This window comes from Telmatherina bonti (assembly GCF_933228915.1).
Source record: "Telmatherina bonti genome assembly, chromosome: 24".
Taxonomy (NCBI): Eukaryota; Metazoa; Chordata; class Actinopteri; order Atheriniformes; family Telmatherinidae; genus Telmatherina; species Telmatherina bonti.
The window spans coordinates 16435249-16456805 of NC_136633.1; the positions used below are offsets into that span (position 1 = coordinate 16435249).

Sequence of the window (21557 nt, forward strand, 5' to 3'; positions counted from 1 at the left end):
CCAAGACAGATACTCCAAGGACTGGAGAATCTCCCTTCCTGCACACAAAGTAACCCGGCGAAACTGTAAGAAAAATAAACAGAATACTTTACTCGTGTATGCAAGTCAGTGGCCAAGTCCACAGCCAAACTGGGGTAAGTGATTGTTCCTGAAATGAACCCAATACTGACGTTACAGTATGGGCAGTTAGATTATAAGATTGCCTGTGCAGTGACCATTAGTGCAATGTCAAAGCCTCCTGCCTGCTGAACTAGTGGTGTTCAGCAGGCAGTCACCCACTTCTCCATATGGATGACATTTTCTCTGACATGCGTGGAGCCACTGTTTTCTCCATTATCAACTTAGCAAATGTTAACCATCAGGTGTTACTGGCAGAAGAAAGCCATGTGTAACAGGAGTGAGCAAGTGGGAAACGCTAAAATGAACGCTCGACACATAAATAGAGTTTAATCATTTATTTGTATAAACACTCCATTTACCACTTCAGTCCGTCTGGCTCAGCATTAGTTTGCCCTTCCAGCAATACACACCCCGAGGCGGATCACCCGCTAAGTACACGGCAAAATTAACACACTGGAGACATTCTGATTTGCACGGCAACCCACTACACATCAACAGTCACTTAAGTATCATGCATCAAAGATTCGGGATTGGACAAACCAGTGCTGAGCACCCCGGAGAATAAAAACTTTAAGGGGAGCGACTAAGAAAAAAAACACAAAACAAACAAAAAGAAAACATAGTTAGTCCGCTCTTACATCACCACGAATTGTGGCCGGAACACACAGATGGAGCGGACTAACTTAAAACAAAACAAAAACTAAATCAAACAAAAGGACAGCATGTAGCGGCACATCACACTGTAAACAAAACAAAATATAAAATTACTATAAAACAAAAACATTTTAATTTTACTTCCTTTTAAAACCATAAAAGCACAGCGTACCTGCACCCTCGAATTCCCACACCCCGTTTCATTCATCCAGCAGTCTGCCAGAGCCCAGCCCTGTCATACAAAGCATGTTAAAACCATGTCCACACAATAGAAAATGCAACACACTAAAAACCTATATTTACCGGATTACTGCTGAGGTTCAACACTTCCCCTGAAAGTCAATGTGGCCACTGATGCCCCTGGCTACCAAACAGGAAGCTGGCATAACCTGGCAGACTGCCACTTCCCTATTTGTAAAGGACCTGCCCCAAAGGCCAGCGACACCCCGTGGTACCACTTACTTCACATGACATGACTGCAATTATAAATCACTAAGGACTGTTCAGGTTCCACAGAGTTCTGTATGGGTTGTGTTCAGCCACAAGTGCATACTCCAAGATCATGTCCATGTTTCTGAAAGACCTCAAAGGGGTCAAGAACTATCTGGATAATGTGATAGTGTATGGCAAAGACTAGCAAGACTACAACCACAGCCTCCAGGCGGTGCTAGCTGCTCTCAAGGAAGCTGCTCTCTAGCTCAATACTTAAGTGTCATTTCAACCAGAGGTGTTAATAGTCATTGTTTCTGCATGTAAGACTACCAAGTCAAAGAATTTTGAGATTTTTAACTTCCAAAATTGTACATTTGTATGTTCCCAATATTCCATTTAATGCTTTTTTCTATGGTATACGTGTTTCCCCACAGCTTAACACAATCATTCTGATATAGCTAAATAAGTCAGAAAACAGTCAGAAAATAATATGGTAATTTGATAAATATCATTCATGTTCAAGAAAAATTCAAGATTTAGATTTTTTCTGGTCTGTAGAGTTTTTTGAAGGACACACATGTTGGCGTGTTGATTTATTTATGTTTTTCTCGACTTAAAAACTGATGACTTTTTCCTCTACTTGGGAATGCTGTGAAACACTTAAACATATTAAACTGTGATTAGTTTTAGAGATCTCTAGAAATATCTTCATTTAAGTGACTGATTTTCCACTTGTAATGTCCTGTAACCTGCACTTTCTCCCACTATTGGGTCCATACATAATGGTTTGGATCCACTAGGTCCAAACTTCAGCCAGAGACAAAACCAAATAAACAGGCAAAGATTCAGCAGATTATTTTTTTGCTTTTGAATCCACCTTAAATCTCGATGTTGTTTTTTTTTTTTCTCACCATCAAACCCTGGGGCTTTCCAGTACAGACATATCCAACCCCAGTTCCAAGGGCAGCAGGAATAAAATGCAAACCAAACCTTTTTGGCTTGAGCTTACAGCCAAATAAATCAAACATTTGATAGGGACTCTCTGTTTTCTCATACACATCTTGACAGGCATTGCATTACATCCTTGTTCAAGGCTGATGAAGTACACTCAGTCAGATGACAGCATAGCTGACAAAATGTGGATGTAAGTGGGGAAAGTACCACAATTCTGTACACACTCTGCATAAATTCTGTATTTTCATACAGAAAGTTCAAGTTGAAGCCAGAGATTTTAAAGCCTTGACAAAGTCAGGTATTGGCAAGTACAACCCCAATTCCAAAAAGTTGGGACGCTGTAAAAAAAAATGTAAACAGAAACAATTTAAGGATCTGAAAATCTCACAAATCCATATTTTACTCCCATTAGAATATAAACAACATAATCCAGTGTTTAAGCTGAGATATTTGATCATTTCATGGGAAATATTTGCCAATTTTGAATTTGATGTTAACAACACCTCAGAAAAGTTGGGTAAATATGGTTTTTAGCATTGTTTACCATTACCTCCTAACAACTGTGTCTGGAATGTAATGAGATCACTTGTTAGTTTTAGGGAAGGAATGTTTTCCCATTCTGGTCTGATAAAGGATTTTGGCTGCTAACAGTCCCGGGCTTTCCTTGCTGGACTGCAGGCAAGCCAGTTCAGCAATGACACTCTTCTCCTTTCAAGCCATGCTGTTATGGATAAAATATACTGTTTAGCATTGTCCTGCTGAAAGATGGGCCACCTCATAATGAGGCATTGTCTGAATGCTGGTCTGAATGCTGGTATATGTTGCTCCTAAACCTTTATGTATATCTCTGCATTGATGAAGTTTTTACAGATGTGCAAGCTGCGCATAGCAGCCATGGTTTCCATAAAGAAAATTCATACTTTGATTCATCTGACCACAGAACAGTTTTTCACTTTGCTTCATATTATGAATTCATTTTTACCCAGAAAAGACAACAGCATTTTCTGCTCGTTTTCACAAATGTCTTCTGTTTTACATGATAGAGGTTTAACATGCATTTGGCCTGGTGGACTGTGTTCACACACTGATTTTTGGAAATGTTCCTGCACCCATGCATTAATTTCCAGTAGAGAATTGTGTTTTTAATGTAGTGTTCATTTTTATTCTCTGAATCTTGTAATATTTTATACTGTAAATACTGGGATTTTTAAAGTCTTTGCAATTTTACAGTGAGAAACTTGCCTGAAATTGTTCCACGATTTTAGATTGGTGAATCTCTGCCCATCTTTGTATGTGAGCCTTTCTGAAATACTCTTTTTATATCCAGTATGTTGCTTACTTGTCGACATTGCATCAAACTAGGTGTTTATCAATTGTCATTCCAGCCGTGTGTTCTGCAAAATTAGCAAATATTTTCCATTAAATGTCTGTTTTAACAACTGATATGTTGTTTATGTTCTACTGCATGTAAAATATGGGTTTATGGTATTTGCTAATCAGTTTTTTTGTCTTAAAACCTAAAAACTCTATTATAATTGACTAAAAATACACTAAATACAGCATATTTTCTCAATACTTTTAATCTAATTACTGTCTGGTTGAGTGAATTTATTTATATAAGGTTTTTTGGAATCCGGTTATTCGGGTTTTAGCCTTTGTGTATTTTTTTGGGAGCGAACGTACATCATGAGCATCAGGCAGCAGCCAGGCAGTGTGTAGGAGTTGATGACTGACATACTGCAGAAAAGCAGAAAAAGTAAACAGTTGTGGATCATATTCACCAATCTCATAGGTGTAATTACTCTAATTCTGTTGTGGCTAACCGTTTTACTGCAGCCCAGAGGCCCATGGATAGAAAACTGTGCACAATTACTCCATTGATGGAGACCTTTTCAACCTGTGAAAACTGTTTTTTATGTCTTTCGTGGCTCTGGAGGAGATCTGTCGTGTCTGGGACCATCAAATAAACAAACATATTGATTTCCTCTGGGTCATCTCAAGTAATGTTTGGAGTTTGGAGAATTTGAATTATTAAAATCAAATTATTTTGTAATGCTTGAAGAACCTTATACATCAAGGTGACTGAAGGAGTCACACAGTAACATGTAGGGTGTGCACATACTACTACTTGCCACTGATTTCATGCCACATTGTTGTGAGTACATTTGGTGTCTTTCACTGGCAAAGTGTGACCATCAAGAGGGAGTGTAGCTATGGATTAAGGAGGCAAGAGTTGTTTGGGTTGTTGTTTCATACGCCAGAAGCAGAGCTTTGAATTTGATGTGTGGTGCGTGCACCTAGAAGCCACTGAAGCACAATTAGCAGCAGAGTGACCTCCATAAGCTGTGTTAGCTTGGTTGAAGTCCAGACATACTGCTGTATTCTGAATCATCTGGAGAAGTTTAACTGAGCATGCAGGAAGGCCTGCCGACAAGGAATTTCAGAAGTCAATGCATGAAATGACCAGAGACTGAAACCAAGAGCTGTGTCATGTGTTCTGCCAAGTTGGGTTTGATCCTCCTGATGTTGTAATTCAATTCAATTCAATTCAATTCAACTTTATTTATATAGCGTCAAATCACGGCAATGCCATCTCAAGACGCTTTACAGACAGAGGGGAAAACATAATGAAGGCCAATTCATAACAGCCTATATAAGGAAACCAACAGATTGAGTTGAGTCCAACTCAATCTCCCATCCTGAGCAAGCACACTGGCAACAGTGGGAAGGAAAAAACTCCCTTTTAACAGGAAGGAAACCTCCGGCAGAACCCGGCTCAGGACAGGCAGCCATCTGCCTCTGCTGTGTGGGGGGAAGAGGACATAAAGACAACAGACAACAGGAACTGCTACTCCCGGCCAGGGAGACCTGCTGAGACAGGAGACATGCATGTTAATGATGCAACACTGTTATGGGGGGGGGGTAAAAGAAAGAGATAAAGAGAAAAAGAAAGAAGCTCAGTGTATCAGGAAATGTCCCTCAGCAGTCTAAACCTATAGCAGCATAACTAAGGGATGCTAATGTAGCCTCCAAGGCTCTTCCAGGAGGAATAAAACAACTTTTATTTTCCTTTTATTTTTCTCCTTGACAGGAGTAAATTATGGGCTCTTGATCTCCTCTTGCAGTCAGGGGGTGTCATCCTAGAGGACTGGAGAAAATGACCTTTTGTGACCCGAAAGAGGAGGACGGCTTCGGGTGTATTAGTTTTCTTTTCTTTTTCCCCCCAGATAAACACACAATTCACATTTACCTCCAGATTTCTCTTTCAGGACCTCCTGCAGACCCCAAACCAGATGGTCTGAACAAAACCTCTAACACAATTTACAGTCCCTTAGGTCAATAGATACGGAATGTCACATCGAACTAAGCAACTGGCTCTTGTCAAAATGACACCTTTACACCTCCAGATAAGACTCAACGGCGCCAGGAGAGAGACCCGGCAACTCTGCTTTGATCCTCCCCGAATATACATTCTGGGTGACAGATCCACCCCTCTTCCCACAGGAAGAAACTCCAGATGCACTTCTTTGTGTCTTAAATCTCCTTTCACTAACTGGTTTAATGTAGCCTACATGATTTTTGTTGATAGGTTTGACTGAAGTTTCCCTTTTTATTCATTCTCATATGTGATTTAAATCCTTGAACTGATCACACATCAGAATCAATCATGAACACTTTACTACATAATGTTGGATATATCTTTCCAAGTTTGGAACCCCTGTTAAGCAAATAATAGGAATGGATAAGAATGCAACACTCTTTCAGGATTCATCGGCTGAGGAAGACAAGTCATGCCAATGGATTAATCCACACTTGATAAGAAATATGTGAAATATACAACAATTGGGTTTCATGTGTAAAAGTATTACTATTGGTAAATGTTCCCTTTTCAAGCAAACAAAACATCTGCATGAGTCCCCAGAATGTTGATTGCCATGCTTAAAGCTAAGAAACAAAGTTAATAATTTGATTATCATGATCATGTTAATGAAATGGGAGAAAGGAACCAGGGCCCGCAGTGAAATAAGACCTGAATCACTCCTACCCTCTTGGTTAACAATCAAAGCTGACCTGATTGGGTAAAACTGACCAGCCTTCTGACGATTAGTGGTTTGCGATTGGTCAGGACCTAGGAGGAAGGGTCCAGTTAAATGGACCCGCGCTCTGGACTTAGCTTCTCTTGCTTCTTCTTCTTCTTCTCTTCTTTTTGTTTGTCCTAGCTTGTTCTTCTGTCTCGGCCCTTGACTCTCGATCGCCGTGATTCTTGTACTTTGACTTAAGTTCGTTGCCCTCTCGCAACTTTCCGCTGTACGCAGCTGTTTCTTTGTCCTCATAAGTTTACTCCATCTCTCTTCTTTTGTGCGCGTAAGATCTTAACGAGATAAGTTTGAACAGAAAAGTAATATTTGTGTTGAAGGCGAAACAAGCCTTGTTTAAGTTTACCCAGCGAACATTTTTATTTTTCCTTTTTGAGATCAGTAATTCACCAGAACCGCAGTTCCACTAATTTTTGCGTCTGTACAAGTACTGCCTACCCTCAGACAGTACGCGTGGAACACAACCTTTGGAATAATTTGAGTACGAGAAACACCGCCCTTGGCTCTGGGATTCTGCTGGACAGAGATCCCAACCCGTTCATCAGAGCAGCTCCAGACCTACTTCTCCCGACGCCAGAAGGTCCATTTCCCGGAGACTTGCAGTCCAGGACAGAACCACCCGGTCTGCCGGCTCCATCAACTGACCCAGCGGGAAAAAGTAGGATCTTCATAGCGCTTTGATATCACTTGTGGTGTTCAACAGTACATCAAATTTAACCAAAGTATAAATTTGAATTCTCATCCAAACACTAAGTATAATTTTAACAAAGATTTAAGTGAAATAACGATACCGATTTAATTTCTTCAATTCCAACCAGTTCCTTTCTGCCCCATTTCATTCAATTCATTTTTACCTCTCATTATTACTATCATAAATGAAAATCCCTGTAAACAAATTCACTTGACCATCTCACCAATAACCTCTCCATCATTGCTCATTTTCACTGCTGTATGTTTACCATCATTGTAATAAATATGTATAATCAATTCATCCGTTCTTGTCATAATTTCTGAATGTACAATTTCTGGTTCATTCGTTCTGAGAATTTACTACTTTAAGTGAGACTGTGTTTATTGAATTAAGTATATTTCAGGTTTCTCTCATCCTCCTGAATCTTAAGTTAAGTAAAAGTGATGAGTGGTGCTCCGAGGTAATTAAAATTTAATAAGTGGTAATTGATAGAGGCATAGTTTTACTACACTAACCATCCCTAGCTATAGGACTTATCAAAAAGATAAGTCTTCAGCCTAGTCTTGAAGGTGGGGAGGGTGTCTGCTTCCCTAACACTAACTGGGAGCTTATTCCATAAGAGAGGGGCCTGATAACCAAAGGCTCTGCCTCCTGCTCGGCTCTTTGAGACTCTAGGAACCACAAGTAAGCCTGCAGTCTGCGAATGAAGTACTCTGCTTGGTATATAAGGAACAATGAGGTCTTTGATATATAGTGGTGCCTGGTTGTGGAGGGCTTTATATGTAAGGAGAAGGATTTTAAATTCTATTCTAGATTCAACAGGCAGCCAATGAAGAGAGGCTAAAACTGGAGAAATATGATCTCTCATGCTGGTTCTGGTCAGGACTCTGGCTGCAGAATTCTGGATCAGCTGAAGGCTTTTCAGGGCATATTTAGGACAGCCCAGTAATAGAGAGTTACAGTAATCTAGTCTCGAAGTAACAAAAGCGTGAACCAGTTTTTCTGCATCACTCCGAGACAGAATGTCCCTAATTTTGGCTATATTACGTAAATGAAAGAAGGCTGTTTTAGTAACCTGCTTAATATGTGGGCCAAAGGACAGGTCAGGGTCAAATATTACTCCAAGGTTTCTCACTGTAGCACTGGAAGCTAAAGTAATGCCATCCAGGTTCATTACAAAACCGGAAAATTTAGCTCTGAGTTTTTCAGATCCAACGAGAATTACTTCAGTCTAGACATCCAAGTCTTTATGTCTATGAGACAATTTTGTAGCCTATTGGGCTGATTTGTTTCATCTGGTTTAAAGGATAAGCATAGTTGAGTATCATCTGCATAACAATGAAAGTTTATTCCATGCTGTCTAATAATTTTGCCTAAAGGGAGCATATATAGCGTGAAGAGTATTGGTCCAAGTACAGAACCTTGAGGAACTCCATGACTTACTGTAGTTTGGGAGAAGGACTTGTCATTTACATGAACAAACTGAAGTCTATCAGATAAATATGATTTAAACCAGCTTAACGCTGTACCTGTAATTCCAATCACCTGTTCTAGTCTTTGTAACAGAATGTTATGATCGACTGTATCAAATGCAGCACTAAGATCAAGCAAGATAAGTACGGACACAAGTCCTTTGTCTGAGGCCATAAGAAGGTCATTAGTAACTTTCACCAATGCTGTCTCAGTACTATGATGAGCTCTAAATCCTGACTGAAACTCCTCGCATAAATTATTTCTGCTCAGGTGGGCATGTAGCTGAGCTGAAACTATTTTCTCCAGAATTTTGGACATAAACGGGAGGTTAGATATAGGTCTATAATTTGCTATCACCTCTGGATCCAGAGATTGCTTTTTAAGTAAAGGCTTGATTACAGCAGTTTTAAATGATTGTGGTACATATCCTGTCACTAAAGACATATTGATAAGATTTAGTAGTGATGTATTAATTAAAGGGAAAATGTCCTTAAAGAGGCTCGTTAGGAGAGGGTCTAAGATACAGGTGGATGGTTTAGATGAAGCTATTATTTTAGTTAATTCAGAGGGTTGGACAGGACAGAAACTATTTAGACACAAGTCAGATCCTGGTTCTAAGGATGCTTCGGAGACCACAACAGGCTCAACATTATAGGTAGAAGGAAGAGTATTGTGAATTTGATCTCTAATAGTGTCAATTTTATTCCTGAAAAAATACATGAAATCATCACAACTAAGTGAGAAAGGAATACATGGCTCCACAGCGCTCCGGCTCCTAGTAAGCCTAGCTACAGTGCTGAAAAGAAACCGAGGGTTGTTTTTGTTTTCCTCTATCAATGATGAATAATAAGCTGTTCTTGCCGTATGTAAGGCTTTTTTGTATACGCTTAAACTTTCTTTCCAGGTTAAGTGAGACTCCTCTAGTCCTGATGAACGCCATCTGTTTTCCAAACGCCTTGATGCCTGTTTTAGAGCTCGAAGCTGGGAATTAAACCAGGGAGCCTTCATAATCTTACCTAATTTCTTCTTCTTTAGGGGAGCAACATTATCCAAGGTTGTATGCATTGAAGCTGTTATAGTATCAGCATGTTGATCAATCTGAGCAGGAGTAAGGCTTAAAGGGGGACTCTCAGTCATGCTAACACATGGTAGATGTGAAAAAATTGATTCAATTGATTGTTTAAATTTTGTAATATTATTGTCTGATAAACATCTACTATAGTAGAATTTATTTTTGGTCAGTGAGTAATCAAATAAAGTGAATTCAAAGGTTAACAAGAAGTGATCGGACAAGACAGGGTTTTGAGGAAATACTTTGAGCTTATCAGTCTCAATACCATATGTTAGAACAAGATCAAGAGTGTGACCATGAGAGTGAGTGGCTCCATTGACATTTTGTGAAAACCCAATTGAGTTTAGAATAGAGCTAAAGGAAATGTTTAAACTATCATTTTCAACGTCAACATGAATATTAAAATCACCTAGTACAATGACCTTATCAGTAGTCAGCACTAACTCAGACAAGAGATCAGAGAATTCGGTCAGAAACTCGGAGTAAGGTCCAGGTGGGCGATACACTAATGCTAAAAGGAGCGGTTTCTCTGAATTCCATTTTGGATGAGATAAATTTAATGTCAGGAATTCAAAGGATTCATAGTTAGTTTTGTGCTTAGGATTAATTAAAAATTCTGACTTAAAGATAGCTGCAACACCTCCTCCTCTGCCTGTAGTTCTAGGAATGTGAAAGTTTAAATAGTTAGCTGGCGTAGCTTCATTAATACTAACATAATCCTCTTGCTGTAACCAGGTTTCCGTAAGACAGAATAAATCAATGTGGTGATCACCTATCAAGTCATTGACTAATAAAGACTTATTTGGGAGGGATCTAATATTCAGTAGGCCACATTTTATTGTCTTATTTTCAGATTTTATTAGATCCATTGTTTTGGTTTTTTTGTTGTAGAAAGCAAATTGTCAAGACTGGGCAACATGGACCATAAAGGTCAGCTGGTGTCCACCACCAGGATTCCTGGTAGAACACATAGGCACAAATGTCATTGAATCAAACTGCACGCTTACCTGCAGCAGTAAGCAAGAATTGGCCGGACAGACAATAAGCTCAGTCTTGGACATATATAGCAGATGATGGTGATCCTTCATCCATACAGCAATATCAGCAAGATATGCTGATATTCACATTGAGACGGTTGTGTCAACAGGTGGGAAGGAAAGGAAAAGATGAGTGTAATCTCCATAGCAGTGGTAGGCAAAGCTGTGACAGCTTATGACACTGTGTAAGTAGGTGTACAGTGACAAAAGAAGAGGGCCAAGCACCAATCCCTGAGACACTCCTGTTTTCCGCTGCCTTTGACCGTGCCTTTGACCGTGTCAAAGGCAGCGGACACTTCTCTAAGTGTCCAGATCACCTGGATACTCTAAAGGAGCTTCCTGTAAATTAAGACGCTAACCGCGAAAGGACAAATCTTGACATGCCAAGCTCCGAGGGTGTGGTTGACCGTGTCAAAGGCAGCGGACAAGTCCATCAGAATAAGGACTGACCAGTGAATCTGGCAGACGTAGATAATCAGTGCAGTTTCAGTAGAGTGGCCCTACCTAAAGCCAGACTGATATGGATCAAACAAGTAGTTGTCATGAAGGAACTGTTGGATCTGACAGAAGACGGCACGCTACAGTAGTTTTGACAGATGGAAGCAGCGAGACCGGCCAGTAGCTTTCAACTAGAGTGGGTTTCATCAGCAGCGGGGTAACCTGAGCTTGCTTGAGGGCAGAGGGAAAGACAATTGAGCAGTTATTGGGAACGTTGTGGATCTTGTTCAGATGAAAGGCTACGTATCGGGCTTTAGGCAGGATTTGCGCCACTTTCTTGGGAGATGAGTCGGAAGGGCGGGTAGAGAAAACCTCATAAGATAGCTGTGTAGGTCTGAGAGATCTCAAGTTTTAACACTAGGACAACATTTTTGGAGCTACTTGAGTGACACATTGAGGGAGGACTGATAATTAAACCAGAAAGTGGTCTGAGAAGTGTAGTCAGGTGACTGACAGGTTGGTTTTGGTCGAGTCTCTGATCAGTGCCACAGCAAGATTATTGCCATCTTAGGTACTTTAATCAATTTTGAACCATAGGTCACCAACCCAGCATATTGCTCAGGTCTCCAAGGGGACCAGGTAGGGCTGGGAGGTCTGTTTGGGGTGTTAGCGAACACTATACATCACTGATTTAGTGAAGCCTTTTACACTAAAGCAGGTATCTAGCAACTAACATCCAGCATTCGTGGGAATGTAGATGGTATATTACACAAAGAAAGAAAATTCAGTAAAAACCATCTCTCATATCTGGAATCTCTTTAATCTTAATGCTAATCTTCTTTTTTGTTTGTTTAATTTGAATTTGTTATTATTATGAACTTGTTTTATCAGTGCACTATTTTATTTATCATTTCCATTCCTTTCCCATCAGTTTTTTCTAAGTCCTTGTCATTTTGGTAAAAATTAATTTTTTTGTAGATTTTGAGTTTATAAGCAAGAATTGAACTTTTAAATGTGTTCTTATGGGAGCCTGATTTTATTCAATGAGTTATTAACCTATTGGGCGTCTTGTTGTCTATGTCAGTTTTACATACAAGTGACACATAAATGTCTTTGTAATGATTTTATTGTATTGTATTATATATTGAACAAGAGTTTAGCTTGTTAATCTGCAAGTGAATTTGGTTTAGTTTTTAAATACAAATAAAACCAAGAGTGTTAGTTTGACCAATACAGTGTTCATTTTGAAAGGACTACAGGCCACTTTGTATTGGAAAAGTTGGGCTTCAAGTATGAAAGGTTAACAACACCTGCATTAGATTACACACATCATTTCTCATCAAATTAAATCCAAATTCAATGAGTAGAATATCAGATTTTCCTGATCCCAAGGAGTTTAAGGACATGCAGAGTTACTCCCAGATATCACTGGGTTTGCTGTTTATAATCAAGAATGCAGGTAAAAATAAGCTGATTTTTCTGTAAAGCAACGATCATTTATGTATATAGCTCATTTCATATACAAGGCAATGAAATGTGCTGCCACGTGAAGTCACAGTTCCGTTCATTCATCCTTCATTAGGAATGGTGCGACTGATTCAGGGAAATGCGTACCATAAATACCCCAAACCCTCAGGAAACAGAAAGATGGATGTACCAGTTAATACCAGCACATCTGGAGACATTTTTTTCTCACAAAAAGATGATTGATAACAAGTCAATAGCAAGCAAAAGTGCACTCCAATTCCCACCTATCTGAAAGCAGATCCAATCATTCACCACTGCCAATAAGATACAGTTGGTAATTATTCCGTCTGCTGAAGCCAGACGATTGCATCACACTTAGAAGAATATTTGAAAGGGTAGAGATCTACAGGATGTCCACCATCTACACTGTTATCCACCCATTCTTCACATTGAGCTTTAAACTTTACAGTGGTACAGACGCCTGCTCGAAGTTTCTGCCTTCTCTCAGACTCAAAAACCACAGAAAAATGTTGGTGAAAGCAGTTAGAGCCAAACGATCTTTTTCCTGTAGTGTCACGTGGAACTGGTGTGCTTTGGTTTGCTCTGTAATTGGCCTGACGTCCGCGAAGGAAAACACATGGTGACAAAATGAATAAACTATACTCTATTGCTTCTCAAACACTAAGTGCCTCAGCTAGCATTACGTTTTCACAAGCTGTCCCTCGCAGCATGCTACAGTGACTGGACGCCTACTGTGCCATATTAATGATAATATTTAACTTTGGGTGCAATTTACATACCTGAAAACACAGTCTGGTTTTTGTGAAGGCTCTTTCATTGAAAAGCTCACAAACACATTTGTGAAAACATTTAGACTGTATTTTCTATCATGTGCAGATATTTCATTCAGGAAGGCGGAGAGTTGAAACCTTGGAGTGGAAAGTGCTGTATTTATCTACTCTCAAATGTGATGTTTTGCATCTATTTTGAGCATATACAGTATATCTTTATGTTGTGACTTAAAGATATGGGTACAAGCATGCCTGAGATGAGGCAGTTTTTATAAGTTTTGCATGTTTGCACAAAATAATGCATGACAGTACGTTAGTTGTGTAAAGAAATGTATTAAGGGAAATCTGTGTAAACAAATGAGACATCATTTGTTGAGGAAAATACTTCTTAGGTGCCAAAATTATTTGAAGCACCTGCATTAACGTTTCATTTCATGGTAAAAAATTGAGCCTTGTGAGTTGGTTCTGGGTTTTATTTAACATGTTCACCACACATGTTTATCATTTCACAGAGAAAGTAGATTTCCATGAACCTGAGAAAGGCGTTGTTAATGCTCATCAGACTGGAATAGGTTATAAACAAGTCTCTAAAGAGTTTGAACTCCAACCCGCAGTTGGTGTTAAAATGCAGGAAATTCAAAACAGTTGTTACCCTCCTAGAGCAGGCAACCATTACCTTTAAAAAGGCACGTATTCAACTATTTCTGTTACATGGTGAGGCTCTGCTTTTGTTTAAACCTCAGCCATGTTTTCCAGTGAGTTGTATCGATACTGAACAGTGAGATGAAAACAATGTGTGTTCTATATGACAATAATCCCTATAGCAGCCAAAAGCCTTTGGAACATTTTCTAATAAAAAAAAAGGTTGTTGAAGTTCCCAGTATACAAATATTTGGGCATAACATTTATTCCACTCCAAGGATTCAGGAAAGTGTGTTTATTTAAATGCTCAGTTAACTAAGAGTACACGTAGTCATCAGTTATTTTCTAATTACAGTCAGTTTTCATTCAGACTTTTCTAATGAGGTTTGAAAACTTTAACTTATGCAAGTTAAAACTTTCATTCATTCATTCATTTTCCGAACCGCTTATTCCAATTCAGGGTCGCGGGGAAGCTGGAGCCTATCCCAGCCGGCTTTGGGCGACAGGCAGGGTACACCCTGGACAGCTCGCCAGTCCATCGCAGGGAAGTTAAAACTTGATTTTAAAAAAAAAAAAAAAAAAAAAAAAAAAACATCTTATTTGCTATGACTGTTGTAAGTTATGCATAAACCAGGGGTAGACAACTCTGGTCCTCGAGTGCCACAGTCCTGCAAATGTTAGAAGTTTCTCTGCTGCAACACAACCGGCACACATCAGACCTAATCAGCGTTCTTCTGCAGAGCTTGACATCAAACTCTGCACAAGTCTGCTAATTAGCCATTGATTTAAATCAGCTGTGTTGAGCAGGGAAACCCCTAACATTTGCAGGACTGTGGCACTTGAGGACCAGAGTTACCTACCCCCTGGCGCAAACGAATAAATGACTTATTTTTGTTGCAGTTTTTAAATGGATCTTTTTGTCTAATTTTGCATCAAAACCTGATATGTTTTCTGTTCAATCTAGGCAGAAATATATTAAATCCCTAAAGGTTCACAAACTTCCAAAGACCACAATCTGTCATCTCCAGAACTTTTTTGTATCCTCTCCCTTGTTGCCCTCGCAGTCCCCCCCTGCTAAACTCCAAAACTGGCCTCTGAAGATGGAAGGGAACGTTCGAGTTGCAGCCCCAACTCAAAGCAGGCTCTGAGACAACTGGATTAACGGCCAGACAGAAACATTCGGAGGTGGTCATGAGGGAGCAAACCGCTCGTCACCGCAGTAAGTAACCAGTTCCAGCAGGAATCAGAGGCTTTGCTTCTTAGCTGTGCGGAAGTACTGCAGACAGAGATGACTGATGTAGAACCTTTACTTTGTGCACCAGATGTATATTGTGATTGCGAACATGCACACAGTTCAGCCTGATCACATCGGAGCCATTTGGATTTGTGCCCTGCAGCTGAAACTGATATTTAGTTTGGATTGTTTCATATAATGACATCATGTAACTGCAGTCAGGAGCAGGGTCTTGACAACTGAGCCAAAATCTTACACTACCTCACAGAAAGCAAATCCAGGTTGTTCAAGTGCATTCTCATCAAACCTGGAAGGCTAAACAGCAAGGCTACATTTTTTCCTTCCTGTCTTCTGTGTACCTGTGGTTAAAGTGTGATGTAAAGTGTGGTGAAGGATCATTATTAAGTTTAATACATTAAGCAAATTGGAGCGACAACTAGTTTAACATTCATCTTGCATCCTGTGTCTTCTCCGAGCTCTTTATAACCAATAATAGTCAGTCTAATGTTGACACTTTGCCTTTCAAATGCTATCTCTCTCTCTCTCTCTCTCTATCTTTCTGTCTTTCTTTCTCTCTCTTATTCTTTCTCTTCATTCGATAACATCCTCAGGCATTTTTTGGACAAAGGTCAGAGTTAGCGATGCACCAGTCAGCTCTTTTGGGGTTCCAATCTCATTCAGTTTCTGACATGTGGATCAATTCATCAATACAAGTATTTTTTATACCAGATAAGTTATTATGAACATTATGTTACTGTGGTTGTTGTTGTGTTAGATTTTGTTAGAAAGTCATAAACCACACATCATTTCTGAACAATATTAATCCAATTTAGATGTTTTCCAAACTAATGTGTGAAAAAAAAACATAAAGTTAGCAGAAGACAATGTCTGTTGTTGCTTCATAATCTTAACAAAAGTAATGTACTCATAATTTAGCTGTTTTCATATTTAAGCAGGATGTATGTCAGTAATCTGGGAACACTAATGTGACAGCTTTACAGACAGACTGTGGTCTGCAGTACTGGCTCAGAAGGCTCGTTTCTCCTTACGAGGACTTCTGATTATACTGTTCAGTCTGTCCAAAACGTCTGTTGTCCATTTGCAGGAACTTTATTTAGGTTTGAACATCCTACCAACAGGACTGTGCTTGTTGCACCCTTGAAATGACCAGCAGTGCGGCAACTTCTTTCTTTGCCTTTATTTGTCTTTTTTCAAACATTTTCATTCCACAAATGTCTTGTGCTGTCCCAGTGTCCTTGGGCGAGACACTGAACCCTAAGTTGCCCCCCCGATGTGCCTATCGTGGTATGAGTGCGTGTGTAAGTTGCTTTAGATAAAAGCGTCTGCTAAATGACCCTAGAATAGAATAGAACAAATACACAGCCATCAGTATGTCCCCTATGAAAAACACATAGTGTAGAGTGTAGGTTAAAATTTGGATTAAGTTTTCAATACAAAAGAAGAAGACACTTACACATCCCAAAGCCTCAGCTTGACAGCTACAGCACAGCACTTGTCACCCAAGAACACTGTGGGCCTAGTATTTAAAAAAAACTCTGAAGTTGTAAAGTGTCTTTACGATTAGCAATACATGATTATTTGTGTTCACCATGACCAGAAAAGACTAACAGTAAGAAAAGGAAAATGGGCTGACAACATGCTATTTAAAGATGTGATTTTAGATAGCAGACTTGTCCAGAATTTTCCATAACAGATAGAGACTGGTGGACCAGAAGGATGAATTTGAGCAACTTTTCTGTGGGCTACCGTATTTTTGCGACCATAAGGCGCACTTAAAGGTCTCTTATTTTTTCCAAAATAGACAGAGCGCCCTATAATGCGGTGCGCCTTATGTGTGTACCGAGTTGCAAAATCTGTAAATGTTGTTGTGTGACTTTGATGAGCGCTCCACTTGACTGACTGAGAGCGTTCCGACATGCCGTTTATACCCAATCCAGGATCCAATCCAGGATCAATGAATCCATGGTTTGCAAGTGGAGGAAGCACAAAAACGAGCTTTGCCAAGTCAAGAACATGAAGCTGAGTATCCATGGAAACAAGGCGAGGTTGTCCAAATTGGAAGACCAACTGGAATTAATTCGGGCTTGATTAAAGAACTCCAACCGCTGGACATTGGTATAAACAGGGCGTTCAAAGTAAAGTTGCAAACGCCGTGGGAGCGATGGATGACAGATGGCGAACACAGTTTTGAGGCAGCACCAGGCGAGTTACGTGACAATTTGTGAATGGATTGCGGATGCTTGGGCTAACGTGTCTGCTTGCACTGTTGTTCAAGCTTTCGCAAAAGCCGGCATCATTTATGAGGAGCCACATGGCAACGAGACTGACTCTGACAATGACGAGCTGGAAACCGGCACTGTTCGATGGAGAACTAGCCCAGCTGTTCATTTGGATACAGAAGATGAGGACTTTGATGGATTTGTGAATGAGAATTGATCTAAAAACAACATGAAAACATTGCTAAAGTCTTCACTAAAGTACAACTGAGCTCAGTTTTTCTTCCACTGCCTTTTTTAAAACACACGCAAGGAAGCATGTTTTAAGCAAGAGTACCAGTCTGTTTTACCATGCCCACACCCTAAAATCCGGTGCGTCTTATGTATGTGTTAAATACAGAAACAGCACCCGTAACTGAGACTGCACCTTTTAATACGGTGCACCTTATGGTCAAGAAAATACGGTTATTTCATCAATCTTTATGCTGGAAGTTTACCAGTCCACTGGAAGGCTTCAGGGAGGTCTGCTGCACTATTTCCTCTTACTTTTTTAGCTGAACATTGTTTTAAACCTACTCACATATTTTAAGTTGCCATCTTGCTTTTTGTTTTCCTCACTAAAATATCCTCAATTAGCAACATGCTAAAGTAGCAAAGGCAGCTTCTTCCCCATCAGATTTGTCAGTGCAGGTGTAGCCCTGCGTTTGAACTCAAAACATTAAAGCACATATAATTATTTATACAAGTTCTAATATTAAATGGAAATATTTCGTGAACTGATTCTGCTTTTTACAAGCAATATTTTCTTAGGCTTAAACCTGCGTAATAATTATAATTTGTAAACGTGAGACCACATGAAGATCTGTAAGTGGATAAGGGGAATTCAGCCCGATATACGACTTAGAAATTGTGTAAATAGTACAGCGTGATACAAATATTGGATAAGATCAGCCTTAACCCTAGTCTAGTTGTTAGCATGTGATTTAGTGTGTAAAGCGAAGCTCAGTTGTAAAATGACACAGTGTCGCAGCATAAAGTTTCTTAGCCTTGGAGAGTGTAAATAGGAGTGTAAATAATTACCATCACTGTGCCATCAAGTCAACAAGTCACACGCATTTTTAAGGTTTGAAAGTTACACATAGCTACTTTAAAATAAGTTTAGATTTTTTTAAATCGTGCATTAGAAAATATCCAGGAAAACATTATTCAGCAATCAATTTAAATAAAAATCAGACAAACGGTTGTCCAGATAGAGCTAGAGTCAGCACTGGGTGGACTTTTGCTGGCTGGAGAAATCTCAGAGAAGAGAAAGGGTGCAAGATGGATGCCAAATTAGCCTTTGTTAAAGGGTTACCAAGTGCAAAATCTGCCATAGCAGGAGTATGACGGTCTTTGCAGCAGTACTGTATTAATAAACCATTTCTTTGTGCAAATAAGCAAACTTTTTTTGGTTTTGTGTGAGATGCACACAGGATAGAGACTGGAGGAGCTAAGTCTAATCAAAGCTACTGAGATATCTTGGCCCGAGAGTGTTTTGACGCGCCCCTTTACCGTGATTGACTTCACTCAGATTGCTTAATTTCAGGTTCATCCATCTTTTATTCTATCTGCAATAATCTTGTGGCATTTACATGTCACTCCCTGCAGTCAAAAACTATTTGCCTTCTGAGCCAAACATCTACCAAACTAGTGACGTGTCCCCCCTATATGCGTCACCTACCCAGGTAACAATACAGCGCCCTCTAACAGCACCAATGAGAACACAACTAAAGAAATCGGCTCCTATAGAGACGATTATAAAAATAACTTGAGTAAACACTGAATCTTTTGTAGAGGCCTTGGTCATTAATCCTACATCACAACTATGTACAGAACATGCACACTATGTACCAAACACAAGTCAAATTCATGGTCCTCATGTTGGTTTAACTTGTGACTCTGCTACCAACGTGAGTTCAGAAGAAGCTGATTGGGGAGCTGGAAACATGAAGTAATAAGAGTCATTTTCAAGGTTGCCTGAGCTTTTTGTATCGCTACAGTAACTTGTGTCTGAGATCTGAGTGTCAGGCTTATAACTACATGAACAGGAATTCTGCATGCAGACAGGTATGAGGTCAGTATTTCCATGGAGTACACTGCTTCTTGTTCTCTGCAGGGAAAATTAATCTCTACTCCCTGGATATAAATTGAGAGTGAATACTGAAAGATGATCAACGACAAAAGAAATGTTCAGCTTTTGGCATTTAATGTAAAAGTAATAATAGAAGTGGCTGAATATGTAATGTTCTTTTTCTGTCTATGTTAAATAAATAGTTAATTTAACATCACTCATTGCAAATTACTTTAACAAGCAGGAATTTGCAAGGTAAAACCAACCAAAGTCCAACCATGAAATCAGTCAGGAGGGGATCTAAAATGTTTTCTTTATAAGCAACTCCTGCATGAGAACATGTTAAAGGACCAAAATAGTAACACAAGGAATTATTCCTTAAATCTGAACCAGCTGTTCATAGCGTGCATGTTTTGCCCTCTCCCTCTGGTTGTTGCTGTGATGCAGAGAAAGGTTTTGACAGTGAAGTTTTATCATTTATCAAACACACCTCGTCTTTTATCTGTATAATGTTTTTAAATGATAGTAAATGCACAAGTTCAAGCAAAAGTGGATAAATCTGCTAGGATGTTAGAGGTGGTATGACAGCAGATATTGTCTAAAGAGATAAAAATTCAAGAGATTCTGATGCTTTGGTTTTCATCAGCACTTAGTGGCTCACTCCACCATTGTAAAACCACAAATGAGAAGAGTCTGAACTGAGATTACTTTGTGGATCAGGATGTATTCTGGAAGATTTCAGACTGTTTCAAGAGATGCAACCTCATTTTTCTTATGTTGTAGAAGAACAAAGCAATATTGTCAGAGATGGATATGTCACAAGGTGGTAGAGGTCAGGATCCAAGAGGCAGGTATCTGTGATTTATTGAAAATGAAGGAACACAAGACTGAGGACAACTAAAGAACTGGGAAGTCTACAATAACTGGGAAAACTAACACAAAGGACTACACAGGAACTGCAATGAACCAGCAAAGTGGAACTAAATCAAAGTGGTACATAAAACGGAAACACAACTAGACACAGGTGAAATAGAAAAGCTAAATGAAACCAGGTGAACCAGCGAACAAGAAATGCATGGAAAACTACAAAAAAAAAAACAAAAAAAAAAAAAACAGGAAACCAGAACCAATGACAAAACAAATGCTCCAAACCATGACAGAATAGTGGGTCTTTTTTCATTAAAAACAAGGTTACCAAGAAACTGAAGGGTCGGACATTAGCAGACATATGTAAATAAAACAGGTGGAGGTGTAGAGTGTATGTACTGTCATCTTAAAAAAAAAAAAAAAAAAAAAAAAGAAAACATGATTGAAAAGGACACAGTCTATTGTTTCTTTTCAGGCCTCATTTATTTTTACTAAGGATTTCATAAACTGACCATCCTATAAGCCAGCCATCTAAAAACTCATCATCTCACAACTTATAGAACAGAAGACTGTTTTTTGATAATAAAAGCATGATGCACTGACCTGAGATTCTTTGCACATGGGCGGAATCATTTGCTCATATTACTCTAAGAAATCAAGCCACTAAAAAAATACTTTTTTTGGTCTCAGTTAATGACTACAAAATGCATGGAAACCGAATAAGTGTGACCATCCTGCAACAAATGACATTGAAATCTTGGACAGCACATCTGAAAAGCCTGTCATTTAGGTATGAGTGACTCCCCTCCAAAACCATCCTGTGTTCCTCCTACAGCTCCAAAACGGCTTTGATGACTCTTTCCTCCTTCATCCCAAAAATATTTCCAAGGAGAGAAACGTGTTACTCTGGATCTTTTTGCTTTGTTTCAATGTCTCCTTTTGTGACAATAACTGTAGCTGCATGCATAGTTACATGCTGTTTGCATGTCCTTTTGAAATGCTTCTTGCATGTCCTTTTGAAATGTGTTGAATATAGACACTGTTTCTATCAGCAGCAATTCTCTCAGGTTTGATAAATCACATTGCGGGTGTCAAACATAATATATTTTCATTTTCTTCTCCCAACACAGGGAAAATAGCATGTTAATGCTCTGTATTGCATATTCATTGCAGCAGACAGCGCATCTGCATCCAGTTAGTATATTAAAAACTGTTTCATATTAATCTTGTTGGAACACCCT

General features: G+C 39.3%; 1 protein-coding gene across 1 annotated transcript in view; it reads left to right on the top strand.

The window, feature by feature from the left end:
- Positions 1-14970: 14970 nt before the first annotated feature.
- Positions 14971-21557, top strand: part of LOC306774228 (uncharacterized protein) — a 30859-nt gene continuing 24272 nt past the window's right edge. Inside the window, exon 1 of the mRNA XM_079264223.1 lies at positions 14971-15087. The gene's annotated coding sequence lies outside the window, so the exon portion shown is untranslated. The remainder of the gene's footprint in view (positions 15088-21557) is intronic.